This window comes from Felis catus, chromosome B3 (assembly GCF_018350175.1).
Source record: "Felis catus isolate Fca126 chromosome B3, F.catus_Fca126_mat1.0, whole genome shotgun sequence".
NCBI lineage: Eukaryota > Metazoa > Chordata > Mammalia > Carnivora > Felidae > Felis > Felis catus.
This window is the reverse complement of record NC_058373.1, coordinates 61,503,010-61,515,851: the sequence shown is the minus strand read 5'-3', so window position 1 is coordinate 61,515,851 and position 12,842 is coordinate 61,503,010. Positions and strand designations below refer to the sequence as shown.

General features: G+C 40.1%; 1 protein-coding gene and 1 long non-coding RNA gene across 2 annotated transcripts in view; one reads left to right on the top strand and one right to left on the bottom strand.

Moving 5' to 3' along the window:
* Positions 1-328: 328 nt before the first annotated feature.
* LOC109500701 lies at positions 329-12,827 on the bottom strand. Its single transcript, XR_002158411.3, has 2 exons — positions 12,694-12,827; positions 329-614 (listed from the first exon to the last, which is right to left on the bottom strand). It is a non-coding gene; the product is annotated as an uncharacterized LOC109500701 (long non-coding RNA).
* Positions 12,533-12,842, top strand: part of MGA (MAX dimerization protein MGA) — a 170,929-nt gene continuing 170,619 nt past the window's right edge. The window contains exon 1 of the mRNA XM_045059502.1: positions 12,533-12,677. The gene's annotated coding sequence lies outside the window, so the exon portion shown is untranslated. The remainder of the gene's footprint in view (positions 12,678-12,842) is intronic.

Here is a 12,842-nt window from a genome sequence, read left to right as displayed (position 1 = left end):
ATTCTAGTTAATAGAGAATCATCAAAGTTATTATTTTTGTTTACAACAACTTCATTAGGTGTAATTTATATACATTATAATATATAGATTTCAAGTCTACGATTCAACAGTTTTGAGATATATATATATATATATATATATATATATATATATCCATCCTTATAACTGCTACTCCAATCAAGATATAGAACATTTCCATCATTCCTGAAAATCCCCTTTTGTGTTTTGCAACTGATCCCACTTCTTTCCCAAGGCAACTAGTGACATGATTTTTATATTACCATATGTTTTGGTTATTCATTGATATGTAAAACACCCCAAAACCTAGTGACTTAAAACAATAAAAATCATTTATTGGCTCAAAATATTGTAACTTAGTTAGGGTTTAGTGGAATCATTGTGTCTCTGCTTTCTGTGACATCAGCCAAGAGAGCCTTGACTAAGGTTGGAGAATCCACTTCCAAGATGACTCACATGACTGGCAAGTTGGGATTGGCTCTTGGCTGGGAATGCAGCTAAGACTGCCAATAAGGGACTTTGTTTTTCTTCCACACAGCTGTTTGAACTTCCTCACAGTATGGGTTCCAAGAAGGAGGAACTAGAAGGTGCTAGTCCTTAAAAAAAAAAAAAAAAATTATTTTTAATTTTTAATTTTTAAATAATTTTTTAATGTTTATTTATTTATTTTGAGCGAGAGAAAGAGTGTGCACTCGTGCCCTCTCCCCCCATGCACACACAAATGGGGGAGGGTCAGAGAGAAGGAGAGACAGAATCCCAAGCAGCCTAAGTGCCATCAGCACAGAACCCAATGCAGGGTTTGAACTCACAAACCATGAGATCATGACCTAAGCTGAGTATCAAGAGTCAGATGCTTAGCCAACTGAGCCACCCAGGAACCCCTTATTTATTTATTTATTTATTTATTTATTTATTTATTTATTTATTTATCTATTGTCATCATCATTATTATTTAATGTTTATTTTTGAGAGAGGGAGAAAGAGACTGCAAGCAGGGGAGGGGCAGAGAGAGAGGGAGATAGAGGATCTGAAGCGGGCTCTATGTGGGGCCCGTACCCACAAACTGGGAGATCGTGACCTGAGCCGAAATTGGACACAGCACACTGAGCCACCCAGGTGCCCACTTTTTTTTTTTTAATTTTTTTTTAACGTTTGTTTATTTTTGAGACAGAGAGAGACAGAGCATGAACGGGGGAGGGTCAGAGAGAGAGGGAGACACAGAATCTGAAACAGGCCCTGGGCTCTGAGCTGTCAGCACAGAGTCCGACGCGGGGCTCGAACTCACAGACTGTGACATCATGCCCCGAGCTGAAGTCAGACACTCCACCAACTGAGCCACCCAGGCGCCCCCAGGTGCCCACTTTTTTAAAAACTTAAAAAAAAATTTTTTTTAAGTACTCTCCACCAAGATGGGACTCAAACTCACAACCCCAATATCAAGAGTTGTGTGAGACAGCTAGGCGCCCCTAAGCTGCTAGTCCTTTTAAAGACTTAAACCCCAAATTGGTACAGCATCACTTCTGCTGTATTCTATAGGTTGGAAGCAGTCAAAAAGCCAGTCCAAATTCAAAGGGGTGGAAAAATAAATCCTACTTTTCAGTGAGGACAGTGGCAAAGAAGTTGGGTCATCTTTTTCCAGTATATCATAGATTAGTTTTGTTGGTTCTAGAATGTCACATAAATGGAATCATATAGTGTGTATTATTATGGTTTTGGCTTCTTTTGTTCAGCGTGTGTTTTGAGATTCCTCCATGTTGTTACATATATCAGTAGTTCATTTTTTTTTATTGTTGAGTAATAGCTCACTGTTAATCAATGTTTATCCATTTTTCTGTTGATGGACATTAGATATTTCTACTTTTTGGTTATTTTGAATAAAGTTGGCATAAAAATTCTTACACAACACTTTTTTTGAAGATATATGTTTTCATTTCTTTTGAGTAAATACCAAGAAGTTGAATTTTGGGTCATAGGATAGGTTTATGTCAAAAATTTTTTATTTTATTTTTAAAAAATGTTTATTTTTTATTTTTGAGAGAGAAGGAGTTGGGGAGTGTCAGAGAGAGAGGGATGGATAATCTTAAGAAGCCTTTGCACCGTCAGCACAGAGCCCCACGTGGGGCTTGAACTCACAAAGCATGAGATCATGACCTGAGCCGAGATCAAGAGTTGGATGCTTAACCGACTGAGCCACCCAGGCACCTCTTTTTTATTTTATTTTTTAAGTAATCTCTATGTCCAATGTGGGGCTTGATCTGAAGACCTCAAGATCAAGAGTCACTTCATCTACCAACTGAGCCAGCCAGGAACCCTAGTATATGTTAAAATTTGAGAAATTGTTGGGGTGGGGGCGCCTGGGTGGCTCAGTCCGTTGAGCGTCTGACTTTGGCTCAGGTCATGATCTCGCAGTCTGTGAGTTCAAACCCCAAGTCAGGCTCTGTGCTGACAGCTCAGAGCCTGGAGCCTGCTTCGGATTCTGTGTTTCCCTCTCTCCCTGCCCCTCCCATGCTCATGCTCTGCCTCTCTCTGTGTCAAAAATAAATAAACATGAAAAAAAAAATAAAAAAAGAAGTTGTCAGGGTGTCTGGATGGCTCTTTCGGTTAAGTGTCTGACTTGGGCTCATGTCATGATCTCACAGTTCTCGAATTTGAACCCAGCGTGGGGCTCTATGCTGACAGCTCAGAGCCTGGAGGCTGCTTCATTTTCTGTATCTCCCTCCCTCTCTGCCCCCTGCCCCTCCCCGCTCACACTGTCTCTGTCTCTCTCTCAAAAATAAATAAACATTGAAAAAAAGGTTAAAAAAAAGAAATTGTCAAACTACTTTCCAAAGGATTTTACCATTTTATACTCCCAGCAGCAATGTATGAGAGTTCCAGTTGCTCTAAATCTAGCCGACACTAGTTATCAAGTCTTTTTTTTTTTTTTTAATTTTTTAAAAGTTCATTTATTTATGTTGAGAGAAACAGAGCACATGAGCAGGGAAGGGGCAGGGAGAGAGGGAGCGAGAGAGAATCCCAAGCAGGCTCTGTGCTGTTGGTGCAGAGCTCGAACTCACAAACTGTGAGATCATGACCTGAGCTGAAGTCAGGAGTGGATGCTCAACCAACTGAGCCACCCAGGCGCCCCCATCAAGTCTTTTAATTTTAGACACTCTAGGAAGTATGAGTGGTATCTCATTGTTTTAATTTGTATTTCCATGACAATAGAATTTTGCATCTTTTTTGTATGCTAATCTATTAGCCATTTGTAGATTTTTTTTGTAAAGTGTCAGTTCAAGGTCCATCTAAAAATATATTATGTTGCTGTCTTATTATTGAGCTATAAGCCTTCTTTATATGTTCCAGATGTTTGTTCTTTGTCAGATGTCTGTATTGTGAACACATAATGGATTGGAAGACAATATTATTAAGGTATTTGTTATTCACAATTGATCTATGGAGTCAATGCAGTTTCAATTAAAATACCAGGGGGGTTTTTGGAGCACCTGGGTGGCTCAGTTGGTTGAGTGTCTGAGTTCAGCTCAGGTCATGATTTCAGGGTTTGTGAGTTCGAGCCCAGAATTGGACTCGCTGCTGTCAGTGCAGAGCCCACTTTGGATCCTCTGTCCCCTTCTCTCTCTGTCCCTCCCCTGCTCATGCTCTTTCTCTCTCAAAAATAAACATTTATGGGGTGCCTGGGTGGCTCAGTCAGTTAAGCAGCCGACTTCGGCTCAGGTCATGATCTCGCGGTCTGTGAGTTCGAGGCCCGTGTCGGGCTCTGTGCTGACAGCTCAGAGCCTGGAGCCTATTTCAGATTCTGTGTCTCCCTCTCTCTGACCCTCCCCTGTTCATGCTCTGTCTCTCCCTGTCTCAAAAATAAATAAAACATTAAAAAAATTAAAAAAAAGAATAGGCAATTAAAAAAATAAAATAAACATTTATAAATAATAAATAAATAAATAAATAAATAAATAAATAAATAAATAAAATATCGGGGGGGTTTCATAGTAATTGGCAAGCTGGTTGTAAAAATTATGGAAATACAAAGGACCTAGAATAGTCAAAACAGTTTTGAAAGGGGTGCCTGACTGGCTCAGTCAGGAGAGCATCTAACTGTGAATCTTGGGGTTGTGAGTTTGAGCCTTGAGTCAGGTATAGGGATTACTTAAAAGCAAAACAAAACAAACACACACACACAATTTGATCTCAAGACTTACTATAGAGCTACAGAAATCAAGGCAGCATGGCATTAGTATGTGGAAAAATAAACAGGGCAATGAAACAAAATAGAACCTAGAAATAGACCCAAATGTATGTAGTCAATTGATTTTTTTTTTAAGTTTATTTTATTTTGAGAGAAAGAGAGCATGTGCATGGGCAGAAGCAGAGAGGGAGAGAATCCCAGGTAGGCTCTGTACTGTCAGCAGAACCTGATGACATGGGGCTCAATCTTAGGAACCGTGAGACCATGGCCTGAGCTGAGATGGGGAGTTGTAAGCTTAACAGACTGAGCCACCTACACACCCCTAGTCAATTGCATTTTGAAAAAAAGATGTTGTGGTAGGCAGCCTCTAAGATGGACCCTAATGATTCCTGCCTAACACCCTTATGTGATCTCCCTTTGAGTGTGGGCTGACAGAAGTGATAGGGTGTTACTTCTGGGGTTAGCTTTAAAAAAAGACTGGGGCGCCTGGGTGGCTCAGTTGGTTAGGCATTTGACTGTGGGCTCAGGTCATGATCTCACGGTTTAGCCTCAAATTAGCCTCTCTGCTGTTAGTGCAGGACCTGCTTGTGATCTTGTGTCCCCTCCTCTCTCTGCCCCTCCCCTGCTCAGGCTCTCTCTCTCTCAAAAATAAACACTTGAAAAAATAATAAAATAAAAATTAAAAAAAATTAAAAACAGAAAAAAGACTCTGGTTTACATCTTGGGCACACTCTTTCTATCTTGGGTGGCTTGCTATTGGTAAAGAGCTAGCTGACATGTTGTAAGGCAGCCTTGCAGAGAAGCCCATATGGCAAAAAATCAAGGTCTGCCCAGAACCACATGAATGAGCTTGGAAGCAGACTCTGCTCCTTGTGAATCAAATCAAGCCTTTAGATAAGCTGCAGCCCTGGCCAATAGCTTGCCTGCAACCTCATGAGAATCTTTCTTCCAGAGGCACCCAGGTAAACTGTGCCCAGATACCTTAACCATAGAAACACAAGATAATAAATATTTGCTGTTTTAACCTGCTAATCTTGGGGGTAATTTGTTACACAGTTCTAGATAATTAATACAGGGGCCAAAGTAATTCAAAGGGAGAAAAAGTCTTCAATAAATAGTGTTGAATCAACTTGATATTTTTATGAAAAAAAAAACCAAAAACCAAAAAACAAAGACTCAACCCTACCTCACACCAAACACTAATATTAATTTGAGGTAGATATTAGACCTAAATGTAAGGGGCACCTGGCTGGCTCAGTTGGTAGAACATGTGACTATTTGGGGGTCATGAGTTCGAGTCCCACAATGAGTGTAGAGATTACTTAAATATTTTTTAAAACTTCTGCAAAAAACACAGAAAAAAATCTTTACAACTTTGGGTAGGCAAAGATTTCTTAGACAAGATACAAGCTAACAATTTGGGGCGCCTGGGTGGCGCAGTCGGTTAAGTGTCTGACTTCAGCCAGGTCACAATCTCGCGGTCCGGGAGTTCGAGCCCCGCGTCAGGCTCTGGGCTGATGGCTCAGAGCCTGGAGCCTGTTTCCGTTTCTGTGTCTCCCTCTCTCTCTGCCCCTCCCCCGTTCATGCTCTGTCTCTCTCTGTCCCAAAAATAAATAAACGTTGAAAAAAAAAAAAAAAAGATACAAGCTAACAAAGTAAAGCTCAATAAACTGGACTTTATTAATTTTTTTCATAAAGGTTATTTATTTTGAGAGAGAGAGAGAATGGGGGGTGGGCAGAGAGAGAGACGGAGAGAATGAATCTAAGTAAGCTCCATGCTCTCAGCACAGAGATCAGTCAGGGTCTTGAACTCATGACCTGAGCTGAAATCAAGAGTTGCATGCTCAACTGACTGAGCCACCCAGGCACTTTATCAATCGTTTATTTATTTATCATTTTTATTTTTATTATTTTCATTATATTTAATGTTTATTTGTGAGAGAGAAAGAGAGAGCACACACAAGCGGAGAAGGGCGGAGAGAGAGGGAGACACAGAATCTGAAGCAGGATCCAGTCTCCGAGCTGTCAGCACAGGGACCGATGTGGGGGTTAAACCCAAGAGCTGTTAGATCATAACCTGAGCCAAAGTTGGACGGTTAACCAACTGAACCACCCAGGTGCCCCTTTCAATGGTTTTCAAATTAAAGCATTATACGATGAGATCTGTGCTTCAGAAAAGGAACTTAAATCTGGGAGCAGTGTAGAGGACTGTCCGTCTTTCTGTCTGTCTGTCTCTCTCAGACACACAAATGCCCAATACTAGTAATCATTAGAAGTGGTCAAGTCCAGTGAATTAAAATGGTAAATGATTATCAGAAATATCAGTCTTAGCTTATATATTCATTCATTCCTTAATTCTATCAACAAATATCTTCTGACTTTCTTTAAAAAAAAAAAAACTGTGTTAAAATATATATAACAAAATTTACCATCCTAACCACTTTTTTTCTATTGTAATAAGCATTTTTAAGTGTATAGTTCAGTAGTGTTAAGTACATTTACATTGTGGTACAACCAGTCTCCAGAATTCTTTTCATCTTGGCAAAACTGAAACTCTAAAACCCTTTGTATGAGAACTCCCCATTAGCCCTTCTCTCCAGCTCCTGGCAACCACCATTCAATTTTCTGTCTCTATGAATTTGACTACTCTACTTTGTTTAAATGGAAACACTAAGTGTTTGTCTTCTTGTGACTGGTTTATTTCATGAACCACAATATCCTCAAGATTCATCTATGTTATAACATGTGTCAGGTTTCCCCTCCTTTTGAAGGCTGAATAATATTCAACGGTATGTATATACCACATTTTGCATATCCATTCACCTGTCCGTGAACATTTAGGTTGTGTCTATCTTTTGGCTATTCTGAAGACTGCTGCTATGAATCTTGGTGTACAAATATCTCTTCAGTATCCTTTCAGTTCTTGTAAGTATATATTCAGAAGTGGAATTGCTTGATTGTATGGCAATATATGTTTTTTTTTTAATTTTTAAAAATGTTTATTTATTTTTTTTGAGACAGAGCATGAACTGAGGAGGATCAGAGAGAGAGGGAGACACAGAATCTGAAACAGGCTCCAGGCACTGAGATGTCAGCACAGAGCCTGATGCGGGACTCGAACTCACAGACCGTGAGATCATGACCTGAGCTGAGGTCCGACACCCAACAGACTGAGCCACCCAGGCGCCCCTGTTTTATTTTTTAGGAACTGCCATACTGTCTTCCATAGAGGCTGCACTATTTTACACTTCTACCAAAAATGCACAAGGGTTCCAATTTCTCCATATCCTTTTTGTTTTTAATTGGGGTGCCTGGGTGGCTCAGTCGGTTGAGCATGTGACTTCAGCTCAGGTCACGATCTCATGGTCCGTGCGTTTGAGCCCGGCCTTGGGCTCTGTGCTGACAGCTTAGAGCCTGAAGCCTGCTTCAGATTTTGTGTGTGTGTCTCTCTCTGCTCCTCCCCTGCTTGCACTCTGTTTCTCTCTCAAAAATAAGTAAACAATAAAAAAATAAAAGAGACTTTTCTTTAAATTTTTTTTAATAGTAACCATTGTAAGAGGTGTGAAGTGGTATCTCACTGTGTTTTTGATTTGCATAAAAGAACAGTGATTTTGAGCATCTTTTCATGTGCGTATTGGCCATTTGTATATCTTCTTTGGAGAGATATCTATTCAAATTCTTTGCCCTATTTATTTATTTATTTTATTATATTATTTTTAAAAATATGAAATGTGTTGTCAAATTGGTTTCCATACAACACCCAGTGCTCATCCCAACAGGTGTCCTCCTTAATGCCCATCACCCACTTTCCCCTCCCTCCAACCCCCCATCAACCCTCAGTTTATTCTCAGTTTTTAAGAGTCTCTTATGGTTTTTGCCCAGTTTTTAATAGAGTTTTTGTTGCTGAGTTGTAGGAGTTCTTTGTATATTCTGAATATTAAACCTTTATCAGATATATGGTTTGCAGATATTTTCTCACTGGCTGTGTTTTCTGTACCAGATAATTTTCAAGATGCTGAGAATACAGAGGAGGCTTCCATTCTCATGAAGTTTGCATTCTCTTGGGTAGAGATAGAAGGAAAACAGTAAAACAAATAGATAAGATACTTTGAGAAAATGAGAAGTATCATAAAGAAAATAAAATGGGGTGAGGCGTGTTTGGCTGGCTCAGTAGGAAGAGCATGCAACTCCTGATCTTGGGGTTGTGAGTTCAAGCCCCACATTGGGTGTAGAGATTATAAATAAACAGACGTTAAAAAATTAAAAGAAAAAAGAAAAGGGGTGATAAAATAAAGGTGACCAGTGGGTGGAGGCAGTCCACTTTAGATAGGGTAATCAGTTAAGACCTTTCTCTTAGAAAAGATCTCAGTAATATTTTTAAAAGATCACTTTGGCTGGTCTGTGAAGAATGATTATGTGGTGAGGGGAGATGAAAAGCAAGGTTCCAATGACTGTTCTTTCTTCAGGCTCTTCTTATTTATTTATTTATTTATTTATTTATTTATTTATTAAGAGAGCTCACACATGCATGAGCAGGGGGAGGGGCAGAAAGAGAGGGAGAGAGAATGCCAAGCAGGCTCTGTGCTGTCAGTGCAGAGCCCCGACACAGGACTTGATCTCACAGACTGTGAGATCATGACCTGAGCTGAAATCAAGTCAGATGCTTAACCAACTGAGCCACCCAGGTGCCCACAGGCTCTTCTTTTATACCATAATCAGGCAGTTGTCCCTCCTATTCTCCTGTTTCTAAATTTGTATTACATCGTGGTCATTGGCAATTGGAGTCTAACAAAATGGATTTTGGTCACTTGTAGCAACTCCCTCCATTTCTATGTCATTCAGTGTGTGCTAGATTACATGTGTTAATGGACAATCCCAAATCTCCGTGTCTCAGAACAATACAAGTTATTTCTTGTTCATACTACATGTTCTCTGCTAGCTGGCTGAGGGTATTTGCTCTGTGTCTTCCATTTTATGGGCCCAATGCCGATAGCGTAACCACCAGTTGGAGCATTGCTAGTAGCTGTGGCCAATGGAAAGAGAAAATGGGTAAACTGCACACTGGTATTTAAAGCTTCTTCATAGAAGTGATACATGTCACTTACACTCACAAAAGCAAGCCCTATAGTCACTCTGAACTTCAACAGAGCAAGAAAAAAACAATTATATCATGTTCTAGGAAGTTGGGGGAACCAGAAATATTTGAAAATAATATAAATGTCTACTAACACTTCCAAGATCTCTACTAGTACTCCTCAGCACTCAGTAAAATATCTGTCCAAAACTTCCAGACCATATAATTTCCTACAGAATATAATTAGATATATTTACTCATATTAAAGAAATTTATTTCACTCATTTTTATAAAGAGCATTCACCGTGTAGGACATTGCAAACCTTTTACTGGTCTCTTGTAAAATGGTACAAGTGACACGTTTTGTATTCTGAAATCAACTTTAACTTGCTATTATCATTATAATGAAATATTTATATTTATATTTATATTTATAGCGTCTGATAAAGATAAGGATTGAATTAATATAATGGTGGAAGAAGTGGAAATTAGGGTTTGGACTTAAAAGATGTTTAAGTATTAGAAGTAGAACTTTTTGACCAATTGAATGTGGTAAACAGATGAGAAGGAACAGATAAGGAATTATCCTTATAATTCCATTAGGAGGTTTCCTAGACTGAGAGACTTACTGGAATGGTGGTGTAATTGCCTATGTAAGGGAAGGCAGTAGTAGCTGGTGTGTAAAGTGAAGGGATGGGTAATTAGTTTCACTTAGGAAATATTAAATTTCAGATGTCTGTGGGAAACTCGCTTCAGCTAAACCCTCTTTTTGTTAGAAACGTATGAAGATACTGGAAAAGAAACCATTGGAAGGAGACTGGGAAGGGAACATCTAAAATACTGTGTTATATAAATGAAGAGCAAATTTTTGAGGGTGTCTTCACTCTGAGGTATTTAAATGTAAACAATTTTTAACCTACTTGAAACAAAACACTCCTCCACTCTCTAAGTGCCCCCTCCACTCTCTAAGTATCTCTGTATCATCATTATTTTACTTCAGTAATGTCTACAGTTCAGCATTTTAACATTAGTTAAGAGAAAAAAAAAAACTTGAAACGAAGGCGGGAGATAATGTAACAATATGCACCAACAGATGGGCAACAGTCACCAAAGTCTAAAAAAGATCTGCAGTGTAAGAATCTGTTAGTGTGCCTCTAGCACTGTCTAGGGGAGAAACAGAATAGTGGAGAAAAAAGGATTCAAGAGTGTGCTGTTGGACAGAGTACAGGACACTGATGAGAATACAACCTTTACAATTAACTAGTAGTCACATTTACAGAATGCCTCCAATGCATCAGGGACTGTGACAGGTATTTTAAAATATTTTTATCTCGGAGTAGCTGGGTGGCTCAGTCAGTTAAGCATCCGATTTCGGCTCAGGTCATGATCTCCGGGTTGTGAGTTCGAGTCCCACGTCAGGCTCTGTGCTGACAGCTCAGAGCCAGGAGCCTGCTTCAGATTCTGTCTCCCTCTGTCTCTGCCCCTCCCCTGCTCAAGATTTGTGTGTCTCTCTCAAAAATAAATAAACATTAAAAAATTTAAATATTTCTATCTCAGAATCATCATGACAGTCGAAGAATAGGTGTGATTGCCCCCAACCTGCAGTTAAAGGAACTGAGGCTCAGAAAGTTAAAAAACCTGTTCAAGGTCAACGTACAGTAAAGGAGAGATATGCAGTTCACCCAGATGGGTCTGATTTCAAGGCCTGGGCTCTTTCAACTATAGCCAACAGACCCCAAACTTGTGCATCAAAATCATTTGGAGAACATATTAAAACACATTTTCCAGTTTCCCACTCAAGATCGTTTCAGGAGATGGTAATATTAGTATAGTACTTTCTTCTCATGGACGTTGTTAGGATTGAATGTAATCAAGTATATTGGAGTGTTTTATAACTTCAAGTTTAACATAGTTTTGCCTATAATTTAATGGTTTTAGGTTTTTAAAAATTTTTTAAAAGAAGTAACCTTTACACCCAAGGTGGGACTCAAACTTACAACTCCAAGATCAGGAGTCACGTGCTGTACTGACTGAGCCAGGCAGGGGCCCCTTATGGTTTTATTACATGTAATCATCTAATTCCCTTTCTTTTGATTTTATAGTCAGAAAACAATTTTCTTTTCTTTTTTAATGTTTATTTTGAAAGAGGGACAGAGTGTGACTAGGGGAGAGACAGAAAGACACACACACACACACACACACACACACACACACACACACACACACACAGAATCCAAAGCAGGCTCCAGGCTCTGAGCCTCTGAGCTGTCAGCATGGAGCCCCACATGGGACTTGAACTCAGGAGCTGCAAGATTATGACCTGCGCCAAAGTCAGACACTTAACTGACTGAGCCACCCAGGTGCCCCAATACTTTTCTGATTAAATAGGATTATTGACTATCTTGTAACAAGAAAAGGGTGCCCCAAACTGTGTTTTGGCTCAGTAACCACATTGTTAATTAATACATTTAATTTCTACTTTATAAATCAGCACTCTTGTCAGTCTGACCAGTGCTAGTCAAATTCCCCAGGCTTAATCATCCCTTTGTTAACTGAAAAAATAGCTTTGAAATCAGAAGAGCTGAGGACTGGAGTTCATAGCAAAAGAGATATGAATTGTTGTAATTGGGGGCTTTCTGGGAGTAAAATATCAGGGTTTGGCCTGGAGGTCAGCCTGTGAATACTACAAAATTAACTCCTTACGATCTAAGACCACCTTTTTTTCAGTATTAGCGGATGGTGTTTTTCTTGGTTCCAATATACCATAGCTAGAACAAGTAGAACCAGAAAATGTAATATGGCCACATCTCTAGCCCCTTTAAAATGCCTCCTGCTCTGTCCACCCCCACTTTCCCCAACAATAGCTGTAAGGTTAGCAAGAAAAGTCTTGTCGTCTATCCTAAGAGAAACTCCAAGCATTATTTCCACTCCTTAGTGGGATTTGCAGTTAAGTTCTACTTAAATTAGCATTATTCTCCACTGACCATAAAAAGCTGGTAGTTTCATTGTAGGCAAGTACTCTCACTGTGTTTGTTTGTTTTTTGCAATATTCACAAAAGCACTCAGCAGGCACTAAATGCACGCTCCATGAAGAAAGGTTAAGCGGTTTCCCCAAGACCACAGAAAGGGAACAAGTGGGGGAAGGGGACACTGAGAGTGCCTCTTCACATCCAGTCACATTCCCATAATTACTGAAGTCGCCTCATTCCCAGCCCAAGAACCAGGCTTTCAAGGGGACATGAAAGGAACACCCTGGAGGTGAGAGCCAGGAAATCGGGAGAGGTGCCTTTCCCGGCATGCTCTGCAGCACACTGAGGGGCGCCAGACGTATCCCGGCGTGCATCGGGGAGCGCCCAAGGGCGATGGTTCTCGGCTCCTGGAGAGGCACGCGAAGTTAAACCGGTAGGTGTGAGCTTACTTAGTTTTGAGACCTGGCTTTCTCGTTTCCCCTTTATGAACGTAACTCCAAAGCGGCGAAAAAGGAGGTCCTTTAACTACCCTCCCTTTCCGCGTGCGAATGACTTTCGGCGCCGCTTCGAGCACGGTGCCAGGTGATTAGCGGTTAGG